Genomic DNA, 13,487 nt, shown 5'->3' on the forward strand with positions numbered 1-13,487 from the left:
CTGGGGGAAGTGATGCCACCAGCAAATGCACCCAGGTGAGGGCACCTTAATGGACAGTGCTCCTCTCCCTAGTGATGTGTGATGGCAGAGCCAAGAGCTTAGTCCAGATAAAAATATTTTCAACCAATCACGGTAGGACTTCACTTTCTCCCTAAAGAAATTAAAGTATATTTACTCTTTGAGGTTTGCCCTTGGTGTGCATGCATCCCTGGGTCTGTTATTTCTAACCCAGGGAGATACAGTAACTCCTTCATAACGCAGCCAAGCGGCCCATTCAGTCTTATTCAACACCCCAGTTCTGCCTCTGCCCTTGCCACCTGGCAGGTGGTAAATACAACTGTGGTTTTCTTAATGATTTCACATTCCTGTGATTCCCTGTAATTTTCTAACACACCCGAATTACCATCCAGCACCCTAAAGCATCAATTTAAGAATTTTTGCTGGACTGAAAGTTAATGCAATCATCAACGTTTCCAATTTAAACTCAGGAATTATCTTGTTTACTGCCCAACATCTTGCCTTCCTATACAATTAGCCTGATGCGACAGCCAATTTAACATTTCCTGACATGGAAGAATACAATTAAGGCCAACTTAGAAACAAAAAGTCATAAAATGCAGATGATGGAAGAGAGATTACACTAATCTATATGTAATATAGATTACACTAATGTATGTTATATATATATATTAGTACATACTATGAATTTTACTAATAGCACTAACAGTTTTAAATATTGCACAGCAAAATTTTCAGTAGTTTGAAGAGCACTGGAAAACAACCCAGGTTATTTTCTAGCCCCATCAACAGTTCAACACTATGGATTTTCCAGGAAATTGGGGGCAGTTCCTTCTTTAAATATGTAAAGGCATCAGATTCATATATTCATCAGCCATGTAATACATGCCTACTAAATGTAAGGCAAAAGGAGCAAAGTGTTTTCTTAGTCTCAGGCATGCATTCCGTAGACACAGAGACCAGTACCTGTTTCTCTAACTCACCACCAAATTCTTCATGAACAACTTCATAAGCCAAAGATCTGAACCTTGTTATGAAGGTGATGGCTCACACCTGTAATCCCAGCACTTTGGGAGGCCAAGGCAGGCAGATCACCTGAGGTCAGGAGTTTGAGATCAGCCTGGCCAACATGGTGAAACCCTGTCTCTACCAAAAATACAAAAATTAGCCAGGTGTGGTGGCGCATGTCTGTAATTCCAGCTACTCGGGAGGCTGAGACAGGAGAATCACTTGAACTCGGGAGACAGAGGTTGCAGTGAGCCCAGATTTATGCCACTGCACTCCAGCCTGGATGACAGAACGAGACTTTGTCTCCACAAAAAAAAAAAAAAAAAAAAAAAAAAACAAACCGGAGTAGCACACAACCCCCCCCTCTCTACTCTGCCCCATGCTCATGCTCAGTTCCACAATGCAAACCTGCCATCAGCCCTGGACACAAGTTTTCTTCCCCAACTTGATTCAGTGTTATCAAAAGTTACCTAGCAGCCCAACTGCACACACACATCAGGAAGAGAGGCACTTAGGGCTTTTCAAAGGCAGTAGTGTGGGCTATAATCAAAACCTGGGCTTGAAGGCAGAGGCAGTCTTCCCATTGTGCCAAGTCACCCTTAAAACATTACCTTTAAAAACACAGATTAACACTTGGTTAAGAGGCTATATACATACAGTAGGGAAAATATTAATATATGTCACCTTCACTTTTTTCAGGGAAAAAAAAGATAAAAGGTGACATTCTTGCTCTGGACGTCCCACTTACAGATTTGTCCAAACTTTCCAGTGAACATGTTCCTTAAAACATCTGTATCCCAATCCCACTGGGATAAAAACAGGTGATCAATAATTAATTCACTTTAAATTTTGGACCAAGGAGTCACCTTCAAGGTGGCCAAATAGGAACAGCTCCAGTCGACAGCTCCCAGAGAGATCGACGCAGAAGATGCGTGATTTCTGCATTTCCAACTGAGGTAAAGGTACCTGGTTCATCTCACTGAGACTAGTTGGACAGTGGGTGCAGCACACAGAGGGCAAGCCAAAGCAGGGCGGGGCATCGCCTCACCCAGGAAGCAAAGGGGTCAGGGGATTTCTCTTTCCTAGCCCAGGGAAGCCATGAGTGACTGTACCTGGAGGAGCGATACACTCCTGTTCAAATACTGAGCTTTTCCCATGGTCTTCACAACTGTCAGACCAGGAGATTCCCTTCCATGCCTGGCTCTGCAGGTCCCAGGCTCATAGAGCCTTGAGATCGACCTGGGACTCTGAAGTTTGGTGGGGGGAGGGGTGTCCGCCATTGCTGAGGCTTGAGTAGGGGTCCTATGCTCAAAATGTAAACAAAGCAGCAGAGAAGCTCAAACTGGGTGGAGCCCACCACAGCTCAGCAAGACCTACTGCCTCTCTAGATTCCACCTCTGGGGACAGGACATATGAACAAAAGGCAGCAGACAGTTACTCTAGACTTAAATCTCTCTGCCTGACAGCTCTTAAGAGAGTAGTGGTTCTCCCAGCACGGCGTTCAAGCTCCAAGAATAAACAGACTGCCTCTTCAAGTGGGTCCCTGACACCGGGGTATCCTGACTGGGAGACACCTCCCAGTAGGGGCCGACTGACACCTCATACAGGCAGGTGCACCTCTGGGACGAAGCTTCCAGAGGAAGGATCAGGCAGCAATATTTGCTATTCTGCAGCCTCCACTGATGATACCCAGGCAAACAGGGTCTGGAGTGGACCTCCAGCAAACTCCAACAGACCTAGAGCTGAGGAGCCGGTCTGTTACAAGGAAAACTAACAAACAGACAGGAACAGCATCAACATCAACAAAAAACACATCCACACCAAAACCCCATCCAAAGGTCACCAACATCAAAGACCAAAGGGAGACAAAACCACAGAGACGGGAGACCCCGAGCAGAAAGGTTGAAAATTCCAAAAACCACAATGTCTCTTCTCCTCCAAAGGAACACAACTCCTCGCCAGCGAGGGAACAAAATTGGATGGAGAATGAGTTTGACGTGTTGACAGAAGCAGGATTTAGAAGGTCGGTAATAACAAACTTCTCCGAGCTAAAGGAGCATGTTCAAACCCATCGCAAGGAATCTGAAAACCTTGAAAAAAAGGTTAGACAAGTGACTAACTAGAATAATCAGTGTAGAGAAGACCTTAAATGACCTGATGGAGCTAAAAAACATAGTATGAGAACTTTATGAAGCATACACAAGCTTCAACAACTGATTCGATCAAGCATAAGAAAGGGTATTGGTGATTGAAGATAAATTAATGACATAAAGTGAGCAGACAAGCGTCGAGAAAACAGAGTAAAAAGAAACAGACAAAGCCTTCAAGAAATACGAGACTATGTGAGAAGACCAAATCTAAGTTTGATTGGTGTACCTGAAAGTGATGGGGAAAATGGAACCAAGTTAGAAAACACTCTTCAGGATATTATCCAGAATTTTCTCAACCTAACAAGGTAGGTCAACATTCAAATTCAAGAAATACAGAGAACACCACAAAGATACTCCTCGAGAAGAGCAACCCAAAGACACATAATTGTCAGATTCACCAAGGTTAAAATGAAGGAAAAAATGTTAAGAGCAGTGAGGGAGAAAGGTTGGGTTACCCACAAAGGGAAGCCTATGAGACTAACAGCAGATCTCTCAGTAGAAACCCTACAAGCCAGAAGAGAGTGGGGGCCAACATTTGACATTCTTAAAGAAAAGAATTTTCAACCCAGAAGCTCATATCCAGCCAAACTAAGCTTCATAAGTGAAGGAGAATTAAAATCCTTTACAGACAAGCAAATGCTGAGAGATTTTGTCACCACCAGGACTGCCTTACAGGAGTTCCTGAAGGAAGCACTAAAAATGGAAAGAACAACCCGTACTAGGCACTGCAAAAAACATGCCAAATTGTAAAGACCATCGATGCTATGAAGAAACTGTATCAATTAATGGGCGAAATAACCAGCAAGCATCATAATGACAGAATCAGATTCACACAAAACAATATTAACCTTAAATGTAAATGAGCTAAATGCCCCAATTAAAAGACACAGACTGGCAAACTGGATAACGAGTCAAGACACATCAGTTTGCTGTATTCAGGAGACATGCCTCACATGCAAAGACACATACAGGCTCAAAATAAAGGGATGGGGGAAGACCTACCAAGCAAATGGAAAGCAAAAAAAAGCAGGGGTTGCAATCCTGGTCTCTGATAAAACAGCCAACAAAGATCAAAAGGGAAAAAGAAAGCCATCACATAATGATAAAGGGATCAATTCAACAAGAAGAGCTAACTATCCTAAACATATATGCACCCAATACAGGAGCACCCAGACTCATAAAGCAAGTTCTTAGAGACATACAAAGAGACTAAGACTCCCACAAAATAATAGAGACTTTAACACCCCACTGTCAGTAATAAACAGATCAACGAGACAGAAAATTAATAAGGATATCCAGGATTTGAACTCAGCTCTGGCCCAAGTGGACCTAATAGACATCTACAGAACTCTCCACTCCAAATCAACAGAATATACATTCTTCTCAGCACCACATCACACTTACTCTAAAATGACAACATAATTGGAAGTAAAACACTCCTCAGCAAATGTAAAAGAACAGAAATCACAACAAACTGTCTCTCAGACCACAGTACAATCAAATTAGAACTCAGGATGAAGAAATTCACTCAAAACCGCATGACTACATGGAAACTGAACAACCTGATCCTGAATGACTACTGGGTAAATAACGAAATAAAGGCAGAAATAAAGATGTTCTTTGAAACCAATGAGAACAAAGCCCCCAATGTACCAGAATCTCTGGGACACATTTAATGCAGTGTGTAGAGGGAAATTTATAGCACTAAATGCCCACAAGAGAAAGCAGGAAAGATCTAAAATCGACAACGTAACATCACAATTAACAGAACTAGAGAATCAAGAGCAAATTCAAAAGCTAGCAAAAGACAAGAAATAATTAAGATCAGAGCAGAACTGAAGGAGACAGAGACACAAAAAACCCTTCCAAAAAAAAAATCAGTGAATCCAGGAGCTGGTTTTTCAACAAAATTGGTAGACTGTTAGCAAGACTAATAAAGAAGAAAAGACAGAAGAATCAAATAGATGCAATAAAAAATGGTAAAGTGGATATTGCCACCAATCCCACAGAAATACAAACTACCATCAGAGAATACTATAATCCCCTCTACACAAACTAGAAAGTCGAAAAGAAATGGATAAATTCCTGGACACATACACCCTCCCAAGACTAAACCAGGAAGAAGTTGAATCTCTGAATAGACCAATAACAGGTTCTGAAATTGAGGCAATAAAAATAGCATACCAACCAAAAAAAGTCCAGGACTAGATGGATTCACAGCCAAATTCTACCAGAGGTACAAAGAGGAACTGGTACCATTCCTTCTGAAACTGTTTCAATAAACAGAAAAAGAGGGAATCCTCCTGAACTCATTTTATGAGGCCGGCATCATCCTGATACCAAAGTCTGGCAGAGACACAACAAAAAAGAGAATTTTAGGCCAATATCCCTGATGAACATCGACGCAAAAATCCTCAATAAAATACTGGCAAGCCGAATCCAACAGTGCATCAAAAAGTTTATCCACCACAATTAAACCAGCTTCATCCATGGGATGCAAGGCTGGTTCAACATACACAAATCAATAAATGTAATCCATCACATAAACAAAACCAAAAACAAAAACCACATGATTATCTCAATAGATGCAGAAAAGGCCTTCAACAAAATTCAACAGCGTTTCATGCTAAAAACTGTCAATAAACTAGGTATCGATGGAACGTATCTCAAAATAATAAGAGCTATTTATGACAGACCCACCGCCAATATCATACTGAATGGGCAAAAACGGGAAGCATTCCCTCTGAAAACCGGCACAAGACAAGAACGCCCTCTCTCACCACTCCTATTCAATACAGCATTGGAAGTTCTGACCAGGGCAATCAGGCAAGAGAAAGAAATAAAGGGTATTCAAATAGGGAAAAGAGGAAGTCAAATTGTCTCTGTTTGCAGATGACATGATCATACATTTAGAAAACCCTATCATCTCAGCCCCAAATCTCCTTAAGCTGATAAGCAACTTCAGCAAAGTCTCAGGATACAAAATCAATGCACAAAAATCAGAAGCATTCCTATACAACGACAGTCAAATCATGAGTGAACTCCCATTCACAACTGCTACTAAGTGAATAAAATACCTAGTAATACAACTTACAAACGATGTGAAAGACCTCGTCAAGGAGAACTACAAACCACTGCTCAAGGAAATAAGAGAGGACACAAACAAACGGAAAAACATTCCATGCTCAAGGATAGGAAGAATCAATATCATGAAAATGGCCATACTGCCCAAAGTAATTTATAGACTCAATGCTACTCCCATTAAGCTACCAATGACTTTCTTCACAGAACAGGAAAAAAGTACTTTAAACTTCATATGGAACCAAAAAGAGCTCGCAGAGCCAAGACAATCCTGGGCCAGAAGAACAAAGCTGGAGGCATCATGCTCCCTGACTTCAAACTATACTACAAGGTTACGGCGACCAAAACAGCATGGTACTGGTACCAAATCAGATATATAGACGAATGGAACAGAACTGAGGCCTCAGAAGTAACACCACACATCTACCACCATCTGATCTCTGACAAACCTTACACACAGAAGCAATGGGGAAAAGATTCCCTATTTCATAAATGGTGTTGGGAAAACTGGCTAGCCATATGCAGAAAACTGAAACTGGACCCCTTCCTTACACCTTACACAAAAATCAACTCAAGATGGATTAAAGACTTAAACGTAAGACCTAGGACCATAAAAATCCTAGAAGAAAACCTGGGAAATACTATTCAGGACATAGGCATGGGCAAAGACTTCATGTCTAAAACACCAAAAGCAATGGCATCAAAAGCCAGAATTGACAAATGGGATCTAATTAAACTAAAGAGCTCCTGCACAGCAAAAGAAACTATCATCAGAGTGAACAGGCAACCTAAAGAATGTGAGAAAAATTTTGCTATCTATCCATCTGACAAAGGGCTAATATCCAGACTCTACAAAGAACTTAAACAAACTTACAAGAAAAAAGCAAACAACCCCAACAAAAAGTGGGCAAAATATATGAACAGACACTTCTCAAAAGAAGACATTTATGCAGCCAACAAGACATATGAATAAATGCTCATCACTGGTCATTAGAGAAATGTAAATCAATACCACAATGAGATACCATCTCATGCCAGTTAGAATGATGATCATTAAAAAGTCAGGAAACAACAGATGCTGGAGAGGCTGTGGAAAAATAGGAACGCTTTTACGCCATTGGTGGGAGTGTAAATTAGTTCAACCACTGTGGAAGATAGTGTGGTGATTCCTCCAAGGATCTAGAAGTAGAAATACCATTTGACCCAGCAATCCCATTACTGGGCATATTCCCAAAGGATTATAAATCATTCTACAATAAAGACACATGCACACATATGTTTACTGTGGCACTATTCACAATAGCAAAGACTTAGAACCAACCCAAATGCCCATCAATGATAGACTGGATTAAGAAAATGTGGCACATGTACACCATGGAATACTATGCAGCCATAAAAAAGGATGAGTTCATGATCTTTGCAGGGACATGGATGAAGCTGGAAACCATCATTCTCAGCAAACTATCACCATATCAGAAAACCAAACACCACATGTTCTCACTCCTAAGTGGGAGTTGAACAATGAGAACACATGGACACAGGGTGGGGAACATCACACACTGGGGTCTGTGGGGTGTGGGGGGCTAGGGGAGAGATAACATTAGGAGAAATATCTAATATAGGTGATGGGTTGATGGGTGCAGCAAACCACCATGGCACGTGTATACCTATGTAACAAAATTGTACATTCTGCGCATGTAACCCAGAACTTAAAGTATAATAAAAAAAAGTAATAAAAGAAATATAATATGCTAATAGAGAAAATGGCAGATAAGCTACTCAATTAAAATCACAATAGCCAGAAAAGCAGTGGAAGACAAAAAAATAGGAAGAAAACAAGCACAACAAATAGAAACTAGTAACAAATATGAAGCTAGTAATCCAATTATATAAAAAATCACTTTGAACATCAATGGGCTGAATAAACCAATTAAAAGACAAATTATCAGATGGATCAAAAAACAAGAGCCAACTATATGCTCTCTACAAGAAATCCACTTCAAATATAAAGAATATTGAATAAAAGAAAATGTGTGGAAAAATTAAAAAATTAAACAAATTTGGACCTAGCAGGTTTGCCCATTTCTGGAACAACTAGGTTTTTCAGAACTATCTTTCTAAATCTAGAACATACAGATCTCCTAAATGTGCTAGCATAGAGCTTAAATTTTTAAAAAGAGCCATGATTTTTATCATATCCGTGTTTTTCAGATTTTAGTGAATCCATCTTTGTCAAAAAGAACTTTCCAAATAATGCAGATGTTCTTTATCTATCTGGTCTTTATCTATGTTATTTAATAGTAACTAGTCACATGTATCTATTGGGCATTTGAAATGCAGTGCAATTGAGGAACTGAATTTTTAATTTTTATTTAATTTTAGTTGCTTTAAACTACTACATGTGCCTAGTGGTTACCATATTAGCACAAGTTTAGGCAAACGAGGTTCCTGATAGTGGAACAAGTATCATGAAAACAAACTAGGTTCAAATCCCAAATGTGCCACTTATTATCTATCCACCTTACATAAGCTATTTAAACTCTTTCCCATTTCTCCAAATGTAAAATAGCATGTTAGTAGGAGAAATGTTATGAAATTAAATACAACAAAGTAAGCAAAGCCTTTTTTTTCAGTCCCTGTTAGTTCCCCTGCTGTCAATGGCAACATAGAAACAAAGATAAAATGACACTTCCCCAAATGATGCTCCTGAAGAGAAAGCAGCCAGCCAACAAAAGCAACCAGCCACCTAGGCCTGGAATGGTAGATAACAAATTGCAAATGGTAGTTTGTTTCTAGAAACTGGAGTTGAAATTTTCCATCTCTGTTTTGCCTTTGTACTCTTTGAACTTTTTTTTCACATGTAACACATTTTATTTTGATTTAAAAAAAATAGTTTGAACATAAAATCCAAAACGCTCAGAAATCCGAAACTTTTTGGGCACCCACATGATGCTCAAAGGAAATCTTCAGTGGAGGCTTTTGGATTTCAGATTTTCGGGTTAGACATGTTCACAATTGGTAAGTATATAAAGAAATTTTCCAAAATCTAAAATTCAAAATCCTAACCACTTATGTTTCCAAGCATTTCAGATAAGGGATACTCAACCTAGAATTTTTAAAGTGCTACTCCAAAGTTTTGGCTTTTCCTCACCCATCCCACTCAGGAAAATGAGCCCCGCTGCAATCACATGCCAAATTATCATCAGATAATTTTCTTTTAGAAATCTTTCAGTGACAGTTAAAGGTAAATGATACCTTGATACCCTGTAATTGATACCTGTAAATGTAACACTTCTGGAAGGCAATTTGCCAAATGTACTTTAAAATATTCGTTACCTTTTGATCCAGTAATTATATTTGTAGCACTATGCCATAAGAAAATCAGATAAATTAAGCAAAAAATGTCTAAATAAAAACAATCACTCAAGTTTTTATGTAGTAAAGCAAACTGGAAACAAAATACTCACTAAGAGAAAACTAGCTAAATACATTATATATTTATGTAATGAAATACTATGCAGCCCATAAAAATGATGTAGACTTATTTTAACTGATGTAGAAAGATGTTCAAAATGTTACAAAATAACACATAACATAGAATAACATTCTTTAAGATAATCTATGTAATTTATATATATATTTATGTGTATTCATGAATGGGGAAAATGCTTAGAAGGATGTAAACCAAAATGTTCATAAGTGCTGAAAAGGTATGAAAAGTGCTGAAAAAGTATGAAAATAGGAGAGTTGAAATTCAGGTAATCTGTCTACTTACTAGTCATCTGCCACATTCTAAATTTTCTTCCTATAATACTTGTACAGCATTAAATAGTAAGAAGGAAGGAAGAATAAATAAAAGGCTGCCAGTCATGCCAGTTTTATAGGTAAGTTCTGCCAAACCTTCAAGGACCATCCAGATAATTCCTATAAGATTTATACACTTTGAGAAAAAAAATTGAAAATTTTTAAATTCACTTTATCAGGCTAGCATAAACAAAAAATAATAAAGAAAATGTGGGTACAAACAAAAAAATAAGAAAAACAGAAATTAAATTCAGTAATATATTACTAGAATAACAGGGATTTTTCTAGTAATTGAAGAAAATACTAGAAGATATGGAGAAACAAGTTGTAAACATTAAACATTAAAGAGTAAAACATTAAAGTTATTCCCATTAAATTCAGGACTGAATAAGGATGTCTACTACAGTGACTATCATTGAATATTACACGGAAAGTTCTAGCCAAACTAATAACAATTAAAATGAAAAAAACACTACAAAGAAAACAAAATCATTAGTATTGGGGAATGATATAGTTGCTTTTCTCTGAAAAAGCCAAGAGAGAAAGCTATTATGGAATTAAGACAGTTAAGAAATATTCTACAAATATTAATTGTGCATGCACTATGGCAAATCCTGAGGCAGGTACTAGGGACACAAAAATGAAAACAAAGAGGGAGCCAGGATGCACTTTAGAGTCTAACAGAGAATAAAATTAAAATATAAGTTTCTCATACTGTTTCTTTTTTCCTTTATTCACAAAACAAATGCAGGTAACATCAGTTCCATTTTGAGGCAACTCAGTAAATGGGCTTCATAAGCCCACTAATAAATGTAAGAAAACCAATAGCTTTTCTATAATAAGTAAATACTAGTTACAAGATACAATTTGAGAAGAGTCTATTCACTACAGCAATCAAAAACAAAATATAAAATATCTAGGAATAAATTTCACAGGAAATGTAGGACCCATATAAATAAAAGGACAATATTTCATTTACTGGCCAGGCACAGTCGCTCACGCCTGTAATCACGGCACTTTGGGAGGCCGAGGCAGGTGGATCACCTGAGGTCTGGAGTTCAAGACCAGCCTGGCCAACATGGTGAAACCCCATCTCTACTAAAAATACAAAAATTAGCCAGGGATGGTGGTGGGCACCTGTAATCTCAGCTACTCAAGAGGTTGAGGCAGAAGAATTGCTGGAATCCGGGTGGTAGAGTTTGCAGTGAGCAGAGATCACACCATTGCACTCCAGCCCGGGTGACAACAGCGACTCTATCTCAAAAAAATAATAATAATAATTCCTTTACTGAGGTAAAAAAAGAAAAGAAATTAAAAAAAAAAAAAAAAAAACAAGCAATACGTACCACATTACTGGACTTTAAGTATAAATTTCCCCAAAATATGTTTACTGCAATCGGGTTAACAAATGATTCTTCATATTATGTGAAGAATAAATGTGTGAGAATGGCCAAGAATTATCCTTTAAGGAGAACATGAAATGAACTACTCCTATACAGAACTCACGACATCAGCCCCACATCTTTAGACACAAGTAGGCTGAGCACCTGGCTCTACTGCAAGGTTCCCCAGTCCCTGTCTCTGCATGTGCAGCAGTAAGGGCAGGGGCATATTTTTACATGCAGCCAGTGTATGCCCTCACCTCTGTGAACCACTCACTTCAGAGCAACTCTCCCAAAAAAGCAGGTCTAATGTGTATGGAAAATGCTGTCAGCACAAGGAGCAGAAATTGATTAGGAAGAGTTCACAACCACACTGAGATTCAAGTCAATTCTTTGAGGGAAACATAGAAATAGGGAGCAATGGCCAGGTGTGGTGGCTCACACCTGTAATCCCAGCACTTTGGGAGGCCAAGGCAGGCAGATCACTTGTGGTCAGGAGTTCAAGACCAGCCTGGTCAACACGATGAAACCCTGTCTCTACTAAAAATACAAAAATTAGCCAGGCATGGTGGTGTGTGCCTATGATCCCAGCCACTTGGGAGGCTGAGGCAGGAGAATCACTTGGATATAGGAGGCAGAGGCTACAGTTAGCTGAGATTGTGCCACTGTACTCCAGCCTGGGCAACACAGTGAGACTCAACGTAGGGGGCAATGAAATCATTTTCTGGGTCTTCATGCTCAATCTTAAAGATTTCCAGGAAATTTTTTTTTTTAATTGAACAATTAATGAAAGACCTTATTGTGTTATTATATAATAAGGCAAAACTTAATTTTCTCATATGGCGAGTACCATATATTTAGATTTCTACAAAAACCTAGAAGTCAAAGCAATAATATTTAGCTGTTACATTTGTGTCTCCTTTAATTTTTAACAGAATCTTTAAAATATAACTCATTCATCCAACCATTATATTCCTGACTTTCTTATGAAAATTTAGCACACACCAAGAATGGAAGGGTTAAGCCTGTTTTATAGGCACAAAGAAACTTTAAGACACTGAAGAACTCACCATGTATCAACAGAGCAAGTGAGCTGGAGCTGAGGCTGGGGCTGAGCTTTCAATTTCTGGGTCTGAAACAGGGACCCTCCAGATGCCCCCATCCATTCCACAGCCATGAGCTAATGAGGTCCAGAGCATCATCAAGTTATCCCCAAGTACACAGTCAGCTGCATTCTGTTCTGAAACTACAGGCTGCATGTCTAATCCTGACCAGAGAGCTGTCTTTAAAATTTTAATATACATTGCTCCAAGAGGGACTAATGATAGTAACTAACATATGCCATGCTTACTATGTGTGAGATACTGTTGTAAGGACTTTAAAGACACTCATGTAATCTTTGCAGCACTCCTTATGTACTAGGCACCAGAATAAACATACCCAATTTACAGATGATAAAACTGAGGCACAAAAAGGCCACCTAACATCCTGGAGATCAGATGGGAGGATAATGGCCTGTACTTTCAACACCCAGGATGCAAGGCTGCCTAGTGCTGTACCTGCTTACGCAGATCTCCATCTCTCTGTATGCCCCAAGGCCAGCTGAGAAGACTCTCTGTAATGAAAAAATATGCAAAGGATGGCTCAACCTAACTACCCCACGTTCTAAGGTTTAATTAATACAAATTGCAAAGCATGACTAATTGTTGCTGTTCACCTCGCTCCTATAATGATTAATAAAAAACACTCAGGTAAATCCTCATTTTACTTTGTTGCATAGCATGAAATATTCTTGTACAGTGTTTGGAACGATTCAAAGTATAAAATTCCACCTGCCAAATAATAAAGTGGATCACTGTGAAGTCTTAGTTTGGTATCAGCCCACTGTGACAAACCCTCAATGGATCGACTCAGCCTTGCTCAGATGGCCCTTGGTGCTCCCTGTCTTGTATTGTGTCTTTACCTAGTTAACCAAAATACAAGTTCCCTGCAGGGCCCATCCCCTAGAGTCTTGCAAAATCTTCTGTACATAAGTAACTCAACA

General features: G+C 38.9%; 1 protein-coding gene across 1 annotated transcript in view; it reads right to left on the minus strand.

Annotated features, from left to right (window-relative positions):
* Positions 1 to 13,023, minus strand: part of LOC111543374 (guanine nucleotide-binding protein G(q) subunit alpha) — a 270,636-nt gene extending 257,613 nt beyond the window's left edge. The window contains exon 1 of the mRNA XM_023213327.1: positions 13,003 to 13,023. The gene's annotated coding sequence lies outside the window, so the exon portion shown is untranslated. The remainder of the gene's footprint in view (positions 1 to 13,002) is intronic.
* Positions 13,024 to 13,487: the final 464 nt, after the last annotated feature.

This window comes from Piliocolobus tephrosceles, chromosome 14 (genome assembly GCF_002776525.5).
Source record: "Piliocolobus tephrosceles isolate RC106 chromosome 14, ASM277652v3, whole genome shotgun sequence".
NCBI lineage: Eukaryota > Metazoa > Chordata > Mammalia > Primates > Cercopithecidae > Piliocolobus > Piliocolobus tephrosceles.